The following is a 12,547-nucleotide window of genomic DNA, read 5'->3' on the forward strand; positions in this document are numbered from 1 at the left end:
AATTTGCCTCAATTATCACTTGATGGGTAATAACAATCCAAGTGATATGCATGTGTGCACGCTCATGTTTACAAACACGCATACCCACACATTTATAACATACAAGTGTAAGTGTGTAAACCACCACTCACAAGTGATATGACTGATCCTGTGCTTACATTTCTGTGGCTAAGAATGAATAAACAATTATGAATTGTACAAAACCTTACCGCTTACATGTTCCTCATGAATTAGGAATGTAGGATTTTTTGATACAGGCAAAACAGAGCCTGGATGCACTGAGTCCCTGCTCATGGGCAGAAACGGTCTGACAGCTGGGAAACACCCAGTGACAATGGCAGCCATGCTCACCACAAACCAGTTGGAATTAAAAATGAGGGCCACACAACCCTGAGAGATGCAGGAGAGTGTGTAAAATGAGACAAAAGTGCTCACCAGGAGGAGGATGGTTTTGGTGGCTCTGGACTCAGGGGACGACCTGGGGGAGCTGGTCTTGTGAACATTCTCTGCTTGTGCCTGTGCAGGGTGAGCACCATGGAGCTGCTGGCCCAGAGCATGAGCCCCCCACACACAGCATCAGGGAATGGTACCACTGCTGCATGGGGTGCGTGCTGTTGTGTCAGGACGAACGGCAGAACAGTATACAAAATCTTTCAGAGTTGTCATGGAGGAGATGCTCCATTTTCAAGCCAAGTACATAAGAATAACAATAGTTATAAGCACATGTATAATGCAGCTCAGCTGTATGGAGGAGCCAATGCACCTGAGAGCTTGCACTTAAAGCTCTGCCCAGCTGGAGTCCTTAGGGCTGAGAGTAGTAAACTGGAACACATTCAGAAGACACAGGGTTCAATGGACACATCCCTGGCACCCTGTGAAGATAGAAAAGCAGCTTGCCTCCAATATTACCAAGGGAAAATTCCAAACTACATGCTGCCACTGCCTGGGGAAGTCCTCCACACAGGAAAGCTAACGAGCTGGCCTCAATCAGGAGCTGAAGAAGCAGGTCTGTGGGCCTTATCCTGGACCCAGTGAAGTAAAGGACCAGGTCAGAGGAGAAGAGAGGAATTAATTGCCCAGAGCTCCAACCACAGTCTGTAACAGGAAGATGATTCCTAGAGTCACATCACTGCCTACCATCCTGCCAGTTCCCTGTTGTCCCAGGCAGAGGGTCCTGCAGGGGAAAAGGAGGCCTGGGCTGCTCATGTCCTGTTAAACAAAACTCAGCAAGCCCCACTCTCCAGTGTTCCCACTGTGAATACTGCATGTTTGTCTTTTACTGGAAGATTTTAATGAGGTTTGTTTGAATTTTTTCAAGTATGAAAACAGCACATAGCGACTTCTGAAATTTTCAAGACTCGAGGCAGGTGCTGGGATGACTTTGTGTAATGACCAGGAGAACTTGGTCATGCAGAACTTAATCTGTCTAAATCCATGCTCTTATTAGGGGATGACAGCAGACTTGAGACTCATTGAGTTGAGTCAATATCACAAACCACCAGGCCTCCTTAACAGTGGTGAGTGGAGTTCTTCAAACAATACTGTTCTGTTTTTAGTTTTATTTTTTTTATTCCTATTATCTTCTATATTGAAGCATTTTAAGGTTTTATTGTAACATGTTTCCACTTGCTTGGAAAGAATTATTCTACAGGCCATCGTTATTATAAGGCCAGTTAGACTTTTCATTAATGCAGAAGCTCTGAGGGAATTATAATCCAGCAGGTACCTGACCCATGGTGAGTCATGTGCTGGGACACCGTACTGGCTCCACATGAGAACAGCTAACACAGGACTCACTTGGTTGTGTGTTCAGGACACCAGTTAAATAGTGCATGTCACAGGAATTGTTTCTCCATGCCATGTCCTAAGCTTTGTGACATAAAGCATCAACACTGCAGGGTAGTAGCAGCATATTTGCTAATTTCAAAGGACACTCTGAAATGTCTTAATCAATACCTGAGTTCAGTTAAACTGCTAGCAAGGAATCAATGAGGGTGACTGATATTACGCCAGGACCTAAATACACACAATGGCATATGTACAGCATGAACTTTTGTGCATTCAAATATTGAGAGAGTAGATTTGGGCTACCATTCAAATATATGCTTTCAAAAGACCTTCTTGTTTAGTGCAGCTTTAGGCTGATAGAAAATTTGAGCAGAAGTTGAAGAGGTTTACCATATACCCCTACACACTCAGAGCCTACGGTGCAATGAAATTCCTTAACCAGGTGGTGCATCTGACACAATGAGGAGGATATTTTTAAACAGGTGAAACAAGATATATGTATAATATGTGGTGTTAGAAACCACAATTATTATATTAAATTTTTCTCATAAATTTTTTATCACTTTAAGAAGATATAGCTTCAAAAATTTAGACAACAGATGGTTCCAGGATTGGCACAATGTCTTCACAAGCTTGTCTTCATGAGCTTCACCATGCCTGAAGTTAGAGAAAAAGTTCTATCACGCATACCATTAAGATCACTTTCTACATAGTACTAGAAGATTCCCATTCCTGTACTTTCTTCCTACTCTATATGAAAAGCTTGCAGATATTGTAAGGTCCAGTTCTAGAAATCCAGAAAATTTAGTGTAGAACTCAGCAGACTGATCTTAACTGTATCTTTAAAATTGCTGTAGTTCAGTTCAGCAGCTGCTGTTGTAAGGATCACTTAACCCTCAACTAGGAGCCCTCGGGGATGGCTGCAGGATCCGGGACCCCATGGCTCTTCCCTGCCTGAGTCTGTGCCTTAGGAATTTTTCTCTTTCCAGGGTGGCTGTGGTGTTCAAGCAGGCTCAACAGAGGATCCTGTTTTCTGGACTCTTGAAACGTGTCTTCACAGATGCTGCTCTCAGACTGACGCTGCGTTACTCACCAGATCCTTTCTCTTTGCCAGGATGGTGATCTCAGGGCAGAGGCCTCAGTGACCAGGACGTGTGCTGAAGGGAGGCGGCCCACTCCTGAGACGTGGGTCTGTGACTCTGACCTCACCTCCTGTTGGACCTGCAGCCGTTACTCCGCCTGTAGCAGCAGTGGGCGTGCAGGCTTGGGGAGCTGAGGACACTGCTGAAAACGTGTTTCCAAGGTGACGCTTTTCAATTCCAATTATAAGTTTCATGTTGTCATCTATTAAGAGGATCCTGCAGTGTTTTCAAGAAAATATACTTTACCAAATTGATCCCATTCATGGCAGGAGGGATTCATACAAGAAATAGAGCATGTTGCAGAGAGTCCCTCACAAATGACAGTAGCATCGGATGGTGTGAGAGGCCAGATCTACCACTTCTGTTTCCACTAGATTCACCCCTGCTATGAACAATAATTCCGGAGCATCAGTTGGTGATCACAAAAAGGGAGGCCTTCCCAATGTTTCCAATTCCTCCAACCCTGAAACAACACTTTACAATGCAGAGTCCTAAAAATTGCTGCCAACTTTCCCATTCAGGTCAAGACCTGCTGTAGGACAGTGCAGTGTTTGGGGCAGTGACTCTGCATGGGTGTGAGGAGAAGGCTTGAGAAAGAGGACACAGGGACAGGGTATGGGGTCAAGGCAGGGCAGCAGTTCCTGAGAAGCTGAGAAAGAGCAGAGGAGGGGAAAGAAAACAAGTGAGATGCAGAGGGAGTCGGTACATGGCTGGGCTTGCAAAGAGTTAGTGGATATTAAGGACACAGGGCCCGTTTTGTTCTAGAGACTTGGGGTGAGGTTGCTATGGGATGAAGGAGACCCTGGAGCTGTAATTTGAGAGAAAGGGATGACGGTCAGAGGTTAGTAAAATTCAAAGATTTAAGACCTGAATTGTAAATAAGTAGGGTTGAGGTGAAGACATGAATATAAGTGGGTTTTGATGTCCTGGATTTAAGTTCAGAGTGATGAAAAGGAGGCAGAGTCTGGGGAGAGAACATGGGTCTTACAGGGAGACAAATTAGACACAGGGCCATGAGGGAGCCAGGAGAGGAGTGTGTTGAGAGAGCCAAGGAGGCCAAGGAACCATGAATAGCAAGAGGAACAGGAGAAAGACCAAGTTACAAGACGGACTGATCTGGAGTTCAAGACTCAGTATGATATTGCCCCATCCATGTGGCATAGCTGGAGGACCTGCGGAGACACCATGGAGACCAAAGAAGGTGTCTCGACATACACCACACACACAGGAAAGAGAGAGGCATGCCCAGGAGAAAAATGGAGGAGGATGGGGTTGACAGAGGGGGGTTTTGAGTTTGAATTGGGAGTTGAGGTCGCCTGGTTCAGGTTCAGGATTAAAGAACTCTGTTCTCATTTTCTGCTTCAGTGATCAACCTGTAGGCCCAGTTGTGTTCTTAATCCCTGGACACAGGAATGAGGGTCTCCATACTCCAGTGCTTGGCTGGCAGATGGAGAGAAGACTGTCTCTTAGGCCACAGATGATTCTTGATTCCCGACAAGGCACAGCTGGAGTTCAAACTTCTATCTCCTCTTCAAACGCTATGTTTAGCAATACATGGACTAAGGAACGGGACAGACACTTCACAGAAGAAGAAAGACAAGCAATCAACAAACGTGTGAAAAACTCTTCACCATCTCTTGCAATTAGAGAAACTCAAGTCAAAACTCCTCTAAGATTTCATCTCACTCTAGTCAGAATGGTAATTATCAAGAATACAAGCAAGGGACTGGGAATATAGCTCAGTTTGTAGAGTGCTTGCCTGTCAAATACAAGGCTCTGGGTTCAATCCCCAGCACTGCCAAAAAAAAGAAAAAGAAAAAAAGAAAGAATACAAGTAAAAATAAGTATTGGTGAGAATGTGGGGGGAAAATGTACACTCATGCATTGTTGGTGGAATTGCAGATTGGTGCAACCACTTTGGAAAGCAATATGGAGATTTCTAAGAAAACTTGTAATGGAACCACCCATTTGATCCAGCTTTCCCTTTCCTTGGTATATACACAAAGGACTTAAAATCAGCATACTACAGTGACACAGTCACATCAATGTTTAGAGCAGATCAATTCACAATAGACGAAGTATGGAACCAACCTAGATGTTCTTCAACATACGAATGGATAAAGAAATTGTGGTACACCTACACAATGGAATATTACTCAGCCTTAAAGAAGAATGGAATTATGGCATTTGGCAGTAAATGGATGGAACTAGAGAATATCGTACTAAGTGAAATAAGCCAAACCCAAAAATCTAAAGTCTGAATGTTTTCTCTGATAAGGAGATGCTTATCCATAGTGGGGGGGGTGGTGTGGGTGTTTCATCCATGTCCAGCATGAATGAGGGAAGTGTTAACTGTGGGAGGATGGTTTTACCAGCAATAAATCAATTAATTACTAATCAACTTGCCTAATCAATAAACACACAAGAGCCAATACTCTTTTCAGTTTGAAGCGGGTGTGGCAGATTGGGCTATACCAGATCTGACCTCCAAAAAGATGGAGGACCCTACCTTTGCCTTTATCTGTAGTCACACAGGTAAAGGGACCCAAACTTGGGGGCCAGGGCTGCTTCTGTGAGGAACAAGATGGGATAGAGTTAGGGAGGCCATTCATTTAGGGAACTAGCATGGCATCAGATGGTAAGCCACTCCCACACAGGACCACTGACTCCTGGGCTATCTGAACAGTCCCTATGACCACCATTCCTGGGAGTCAGACCTCTGTATCCCATGGCTCCTTCAAGTCTCATTCTGCTGGACCTGCATGGCTCCCTCCAGGGGGTGGTTAGGGAAGAATGAAAGAACTTTGGATTACGCAAAGGGGAGTGAGGGGAGAGGTAGAGCAGCGGGAAGGGGAAGGACAGTAGAATGAAACACACATTATTACCCTATATACATGTATGAGAAAAATTTACAAAAAGATTTCTTGGTTTTAATTAACTATAGTTACTATGATGCATCTCTTGAGGGAAGTTGAATGAATAGTACAAGAGATGTTTCTATATTATTTTCACAACTTTGTGTAAAATATGTGGCTTATATAAACTATGGAATATTACTCAGCCTTAAAGAAGAGTGAAATTATGTGTAAATCTATAATTATTCAAAATTAAAAATTGAAATTAAGCCTATGGCTGTGAGACTTACGGCTTCTGAGACAGAAGTTTTCTGCTTTTCTCCTCTGCCAACAAAGCAATAGGGATTTATTTTTTTGCCTTTTCCCAAAACCTTGTCCTTGTTATTGGACTGACATTGGGGATAAAGCCTGAGGATAGGACCAAGTTATTGGTATCATATGTGCATGAAAGTAATTATGAGATTGGAGAATTAATGTGTGCAGCAGATCTATAATTGCAGGCTTAGAGTATATGAGTCCATACTGTGCTCTTACATATTCATCTCTGTGGAAATGTACTTGCTTGTGTTTTAGCCCTATGACTCTAATCCACTATATGTAAATAGAGGATACAATAAAGAATTAGCCTAACCCAATTGCAGATCAAGGAGAGACATGAGCACTATAGATGACATGGACATTTTCAAATGTAAGTAATGGACACACAGGGTAGATTTACTCTTTCTTTACATCTATCTCTGTTGCTCTCTGGTTTAAGTTTCTGGGCATATGTGATCCCAATGCTGCCTGGGTTCTGTCGGTGCTGTACAAATGCAAATTTCCAGGCAAACATGCTCATGTAAAGGAAGCTTCAGCAGAGCCCAGGATGTGGACTGAAGTGGGAAATTAGCTTACCCAAGTGAGGTCAGGCTCTTGCCTTTAGCTACCGGACAGTGGTCTCCATGGCCCTTGAACTCCCATTCCTTCAGTAAACACACTGCCTCAGGAGTAGCTGGGGACAAAGAGCTTTGTGGACAGTGTGTGACAGTCTGCAGCTTAAGTTCTGGGACCTGTGCCTAGTTGAGCTGTCCTGATTGACAGTATCCAGGAGCGTTATCTCCTATGGTGGTGAAACAGTGCATCTGAGACCCCACAGGGAGGATGGTGTGAAGCTCCCAGCCGGGAAGCTTTTGTGGACTCTGCCTATCAGCTTCTTCCCTGGGTCAAATGTATTCCGTATCCCTTCCCTGAAGTGATCATACCCAGTACTTTAACAGTTTTCTCTGAAGGTCATGAGTGCTTCCAGGGAGTTAATGAGCCCAAGACTGATTTGGGGAAACCCAAGACTGACAGACGGGTCATATGTTTTTGTTGCTTGTTGTGTTCTGTGTCCCTCAAACAATTCCTTTCGTCTGAAACCCTCACAGAAGAATGAACTGGGAAACACACCAGTGCATGTACACTAACTTTGTAGGGAAAAAAGGATGATATTTTTACCATAAAATTGTACATTTCCTTAGGTACTAGTCAATGCATACTCCTTTAATTTTCTCTACAAAAGCATGTGCAATAATTCTTAAAAATATTCGATGTTTTGGATTGAGATGGTAGGGATTGCTAACATGATAAGAAATGTGACAGAATCTGCTGGTTGGTCCTCAAATGGTGGTGACTTCATTTGCGAGAGACTGCTACCACATCTCTCTTCTAGTGATCCTGTTCTGATTAGACTGCCTACCACTGCTGGGGTAATATTAATAGAATAATATTGTCCATAATATTTTCATATCAACATTTCCGAAACTGAAGTCTCTGCCTATTAGGAATCAGTAAGACTTTAAGTAGAAGATCTCTGTAAGTCACTCCTAGGTCACACCTCGGTATTTCCTAAACCTTTCATAGAAGACCCTGTCAGTTTTCAGGGATCATGAAAAAGCAACATCCTCTCCCAAACTCAACACCCATTTTGAAGTTACAAACAAGGAACTCACAATTGCCTTGCTAACTAGCAAGTGGGAAGAAAGGTTTTTAGCTGTGTCCAGGACTCCCCAGGCCTGCACTGTCATTGCCTCCACAGGGGAAAAGATGATTGCAGCGCTGAAGGGCAGTGAGGTCACAGGAGCACAGACCTTTATCTCAGGTGCTGCTGCCTCCCTCCCTCCATGCTGGCTGTCAGGGCCTCACACTGAGCCCAGCACCTTGCACAAGAAGCATGGTGAGTATTTTCTATTTCTGTCACAGAGGCAGAGTTTGTAAGGAGGGAAGTCTGAGAAAGTGCCTGTTTCTGAAAAAGGAATAGGGATAGAAACAGATCCAGTGCCAGTGTAGACAAGGGAAAGAAATCATTCTTTTGTTGTGAACTAGAGTCATATCTCTGACCTGATGCCAGATGTCTCCAAATAGGATGTGATATAGTCCTCCCTGAGGGTGACTGTGGTTAATCATGCCAGATGTTGATACTGAAACCTGATTGTGGAGCTGCTGATGCATTGTGGTAATTAAATCATCCTGCTATCCACATTACCTTATATGAATCATTGAAAAAATCATCAGTATTATTGTTGTTTATAATGACTTCATGCCTACAATAAAGATGAAGATAAAACAGAATCTCTACATTACCGAACAGAAACCCAGACCGGCATCTATTTCAAATGTACTCAGTGGAGACCAAAATTGCATCTCCACTGAATCACCTACGGCATGATGCTTGTGGTGAGAATTCTCTAACTGATGAACTTGGGAACACCCCCAGGTGAGGGAAGTAACTTTATGAGTCTTGGACAACTGTTGTCAGGACCAAAGTTGTCTTATGTTGTTTCCTTTGGATAGTATTGCTAATATTCTCACCTTAATCCCAAACCCATGGCATGTATTCCTTTGTTTCAATCCTTACAATGCACATCAATCCCTAGTCGCCAGATTTTATTTAAATATTTCTTGTGTTATCTTTCAAAAACCTTGTTTCCTTAACAACAGTTTCACAGGTGTAGATACATGTAGCTTTCAACCTTAAGTGAACAACAACTAAATTTCTATACTACACAATTTTATCACATACTAGTATTTCATGTTTCATGGGTGAGGAACAAAGTAATGTTGTTCAATTGCTTATACATTCCATTATATTTCTGTCCTTGGAAGGAAAATTGATTAATATTTCTGTTATCAACTGAAATATTTTGTGGGTCTTGAATTAAATGCAGAATACTAATTGTCATTAGTGTATTATATTTTATTAGGATATACAAAGTGTCATTTGAAATTCATATTTGCCTAAAGATTAAGCCTTTTGACCAAATATAAAAGGTGTTATGAGACTAAACTTCTCACCATATGTATTATTCATTGAATAGTGTTTTTCCTATAGTTTTGTTGGAATATATTGCCTATTTTTATTTTATTGTGGATTCTGTAAAAGCTAGTTCTACTGGATATATCAATTTCTTTCATACACATCCTGTGTACGTATGGTAATTGATTGGAGCAAAATCTTAGTTTGGCTAGCTCTTCTTTGTCATTTCAACCTTATTTTAAGGTGTTTCTGCTGTTTGATACACAATTTGTTACCTAGTAGTGTAGAAATGTTCTTTTATTTTTGTAAAAGTTCCACTCATTTTTCTTTCAAATTACACCAAATATCCATTCAGAACTGAATTGTTGTATGGTGTCGATGGTGACTGAGGTTGTCTCTTCTTCACTATAACTAGGATGTATCAATTTATTCTGAAAAGGTTGGGTCATGATTTCTGTCCACAGTTCTCTCTTTTCATTGATTCTCCCAGGTTTTTACCATCTGATTTTTAATGATGACTTCTATAAAAATATCCTGTCTACATGTGCATCTTGATGGCCTTGCCAATACCAAAGGTGCAAACAATGAAAAAGTTACTCCTGAGGAAATTTGGAGATGGCTGTTGCTATATTGCCCAGGGTGACCCCAAACTCCTAGCTCAAGTGTTTCTTCTGCCTTGGCTTCCTGAGTACCAGGTGGCTACAAGTGCTCACCAGTCTCTAATTACAAAGCATTTTAATGAATCATTCTGGTCATAGGAATGGCTGTCGTGTAATCCAAACAAAACTGTGCTAAATGACAGAATGGCTTCCAGAGATACGTCCATAAGACTGATGTCCTTATCGTAGACTACTTGGAATTCTGGGAAATTTCTTTCTTCTTTACTACAGTCTAGCCCTTTCCTGCAAAGGATGCCCAGTAAGGTTAACTGATTTAAGCACCTGAGTGTAGCCAACTCCCTCACCATCCTCGCTAATGGAGTTTCCCTGACAACAGCAGCTTTTGGGATGAAACACTACTTGAATGAGCTTGGATGCAAAATTATTTCATATACTCAGAGAGTGGGCAGGAGTGTTTCCATTACCACCTACCTCTTGAGTGTCTTCTGAACATCATGATCACCCCCAAAAAGTCCTGTTCGAAGACTCTTAAAGTAAAAGTTCCAAAATTCATTGGATTCTCCATTTTCTTCTGCTGGACGCTTTTCATGAGGTTAAATTCCATTTTTTTTTTTTCTCCCTATGTTCTTGGAAAATGTAGCAGTGATAACACAAAAGGGAAAACAGATTATGGGTACTCTTCTACTGTAATTCATTACTAAAATCAAGAAATCCTTTTATATGCAGCACTGTTTGTGTTCCCTGAAGTTGTCTTTTCTGTGCTCATGAGCTGGTCCAGTGGCTCCATGATCCTCATTCTGTACAGACACGAGTAACAGGTTCAGCACATTCACAGCGTTAAAGTTTCCCCCAGATCCTACCAAGTCCGCAGCCACCCAGTAAATCCTTGTCCTGGTGTGCACCTTTGTGAATTTTCACACCCTCTCCTCCCTATTAAATATTTATATCAACTTTTCTTCCCCTATTATTTGGTGGATGGGAAGGATCGATAACATAATCTCCATGTGCTTTCCCACTCTAAATTCCTTTCTTTTCCTGATACATGGCTCCACAGTATCCAGGCTGTGCTTTAACTGGATAAGAAAGGAAATTACCCTTGTCTACTCTAAGTGTATAACTTGTAAGTATTTGTATAATATCTAATGTTTTAGTCACTCATCATCCTCAACACGGGAATATGGGAGCCACTTGTCTTGGAGGTGTGAACTCTCATGGGCCCTGGGGTCCTCATCCAGCTGAATCTGAGAGCTACATGGGCATCATGGAGGGGATTGGAGCTGGTGGTCCTCATCCTGATGCATAGCCTCCTGTGAACCTTAATTCATGTTGCTGAGGCACACTGAATGAATGCATTTCTAGTCCTTCCAAGTTAGTTCATCACCATGATTGAACAAGTGGTGGACTCCAGCAAACCTTGACAGAAGCAAATACAGTGGGAAAATGTGTGGTGGTATTGTTGGAGGGCAATTCTTCTTGTACTGATCACACATGTTTTCATCTGATGGAAAGTTTTGTACTAGTTGGATGTTAGTTGAAGCAAGAACCTTGGAAGATTAGGCAATACAGTGTCAACTTCTAATAGAACTATTTTCTATTAATGGAAATAAAGGTAACATTCCCATCTGGGGAAATGGGTGAGGCATGTTAGCAGCTCTCCATAAAAGATTTGTTTCCGTATGTGCAAGGTGTGATGCAAACTCCTTTCTTGTGCAGTGTCCAACTGGACCATTCCATACCACCTCAGAGTACAGTTGGCAGGAGAAAAGGAAGCTGATGGGAGAAGAGTACTCCTGCTGACTGCTCTGACAAAGAAGAATGTGTCTGATTTCTTATTAGGAATTGTACCTCTCTACTGGAATTCATACAACAGTTTCTGCATAATCTTACACTTTCGTATTTTGGGAAAATATGGAACTATTATGCAAAACAAGTAGACATAACCTTAGCTATTCACTCCAAATTTTGCATTTATTATTCTCTAAGTCACAAAAATCTTATATAGTTAGATTATGTTGTACAAAGGAAAACCAAATGATCCACGTCACAGTGGACTATAGACTTATGTTCAATAAAATGTAAGTTATTGGTAACAGTAGGGATATGGGAAAGATCAAAGCAGAAACAACATGTGAGACACTGCCTAATACGAGATGGTGATACAAGAGTCCCACTGATCACAGATTCCCAGAGGGTCTTTGGAGGTAAAACTCATTATTTTACAGGGATATATATTTATTTTACTTTGACTGCCCTGTTTGCTCTATTTCCATCATGTATATTATATCTTCTAAGAATGTCACCTTCTTTTTTTTAATTTATTTTTATTGTAAACAAATGGGATACATGTTGTTTCTGTTTGTACGTGGAGTAACAGCATACCATTTGCATATTCATAAATTTACATAGAATAATGATGTTTGATTCATTCCATTATTTTTTCCTTCCCCCCACCCCTCCCACCTCTCTTTTCCCTCTATACAGTCCCTCCTTCCTCCATTCTTGTCCCAATCCCACCCCCCATTAAGAGTCATCATCCGCATATCAGTGAGATCATTCCTCTTTTGGATTTTTGAGATTGGCATATCTCAATTAACATGATATTCTCCAATTTCATCCATTTGCCTGCAAATTCCATAATTTTATTACTCTTTATACCTGAGTAATATTCCATTGTATATATATACCACAGTTTCTTTATCCATTCATCAATTGAAGGGCATCTAGGTTGGTTCCATAGTCTGGCTATTGTGAATTAAGCAGCTATGAACATTGATATGGCTGTATCTCTGTAGTGTGCTGATTTTAAGTCCTTTGGGTATAGGCCAAGGAGTGGGATAGCTGGGTCAAATGGTGGGTCCTTTCCAAGTT

At 41.6% G+C, this 12,547-nt stretch overlaps 1 pseudogene across 1 annotated transcript; it reads right to left on the reverse strand.

Moving 5' to 3' along the window:
• Positions 1-223: 223 nt before the first annotated feature.
• On the reverse strand, positions 224-1,140 carry LOC306648563 (vomeronasal type-1 receptor 4-like; annotated as a pseudogene). Its single transcript has one exon. The product of its transcript is annotated as a vomeronasal type-1 receptor 4-like (transcript).
• Positions 1,141-12,547: the final 11,407 nt, after the last annotated feature.

Source organism: Sciurus vulgaris, assembly GCF_902686455.1.
Source record: "Sciurus vulgaris genome assembly, chromosome: 17".
Taxonomy (NCBI): domain Eukaryota; kingdom Metazoa; phylum Chordata; class Mammalia; order Rodentia; family Sciuridae; genus Sciurus; species Sciurus vulgaris.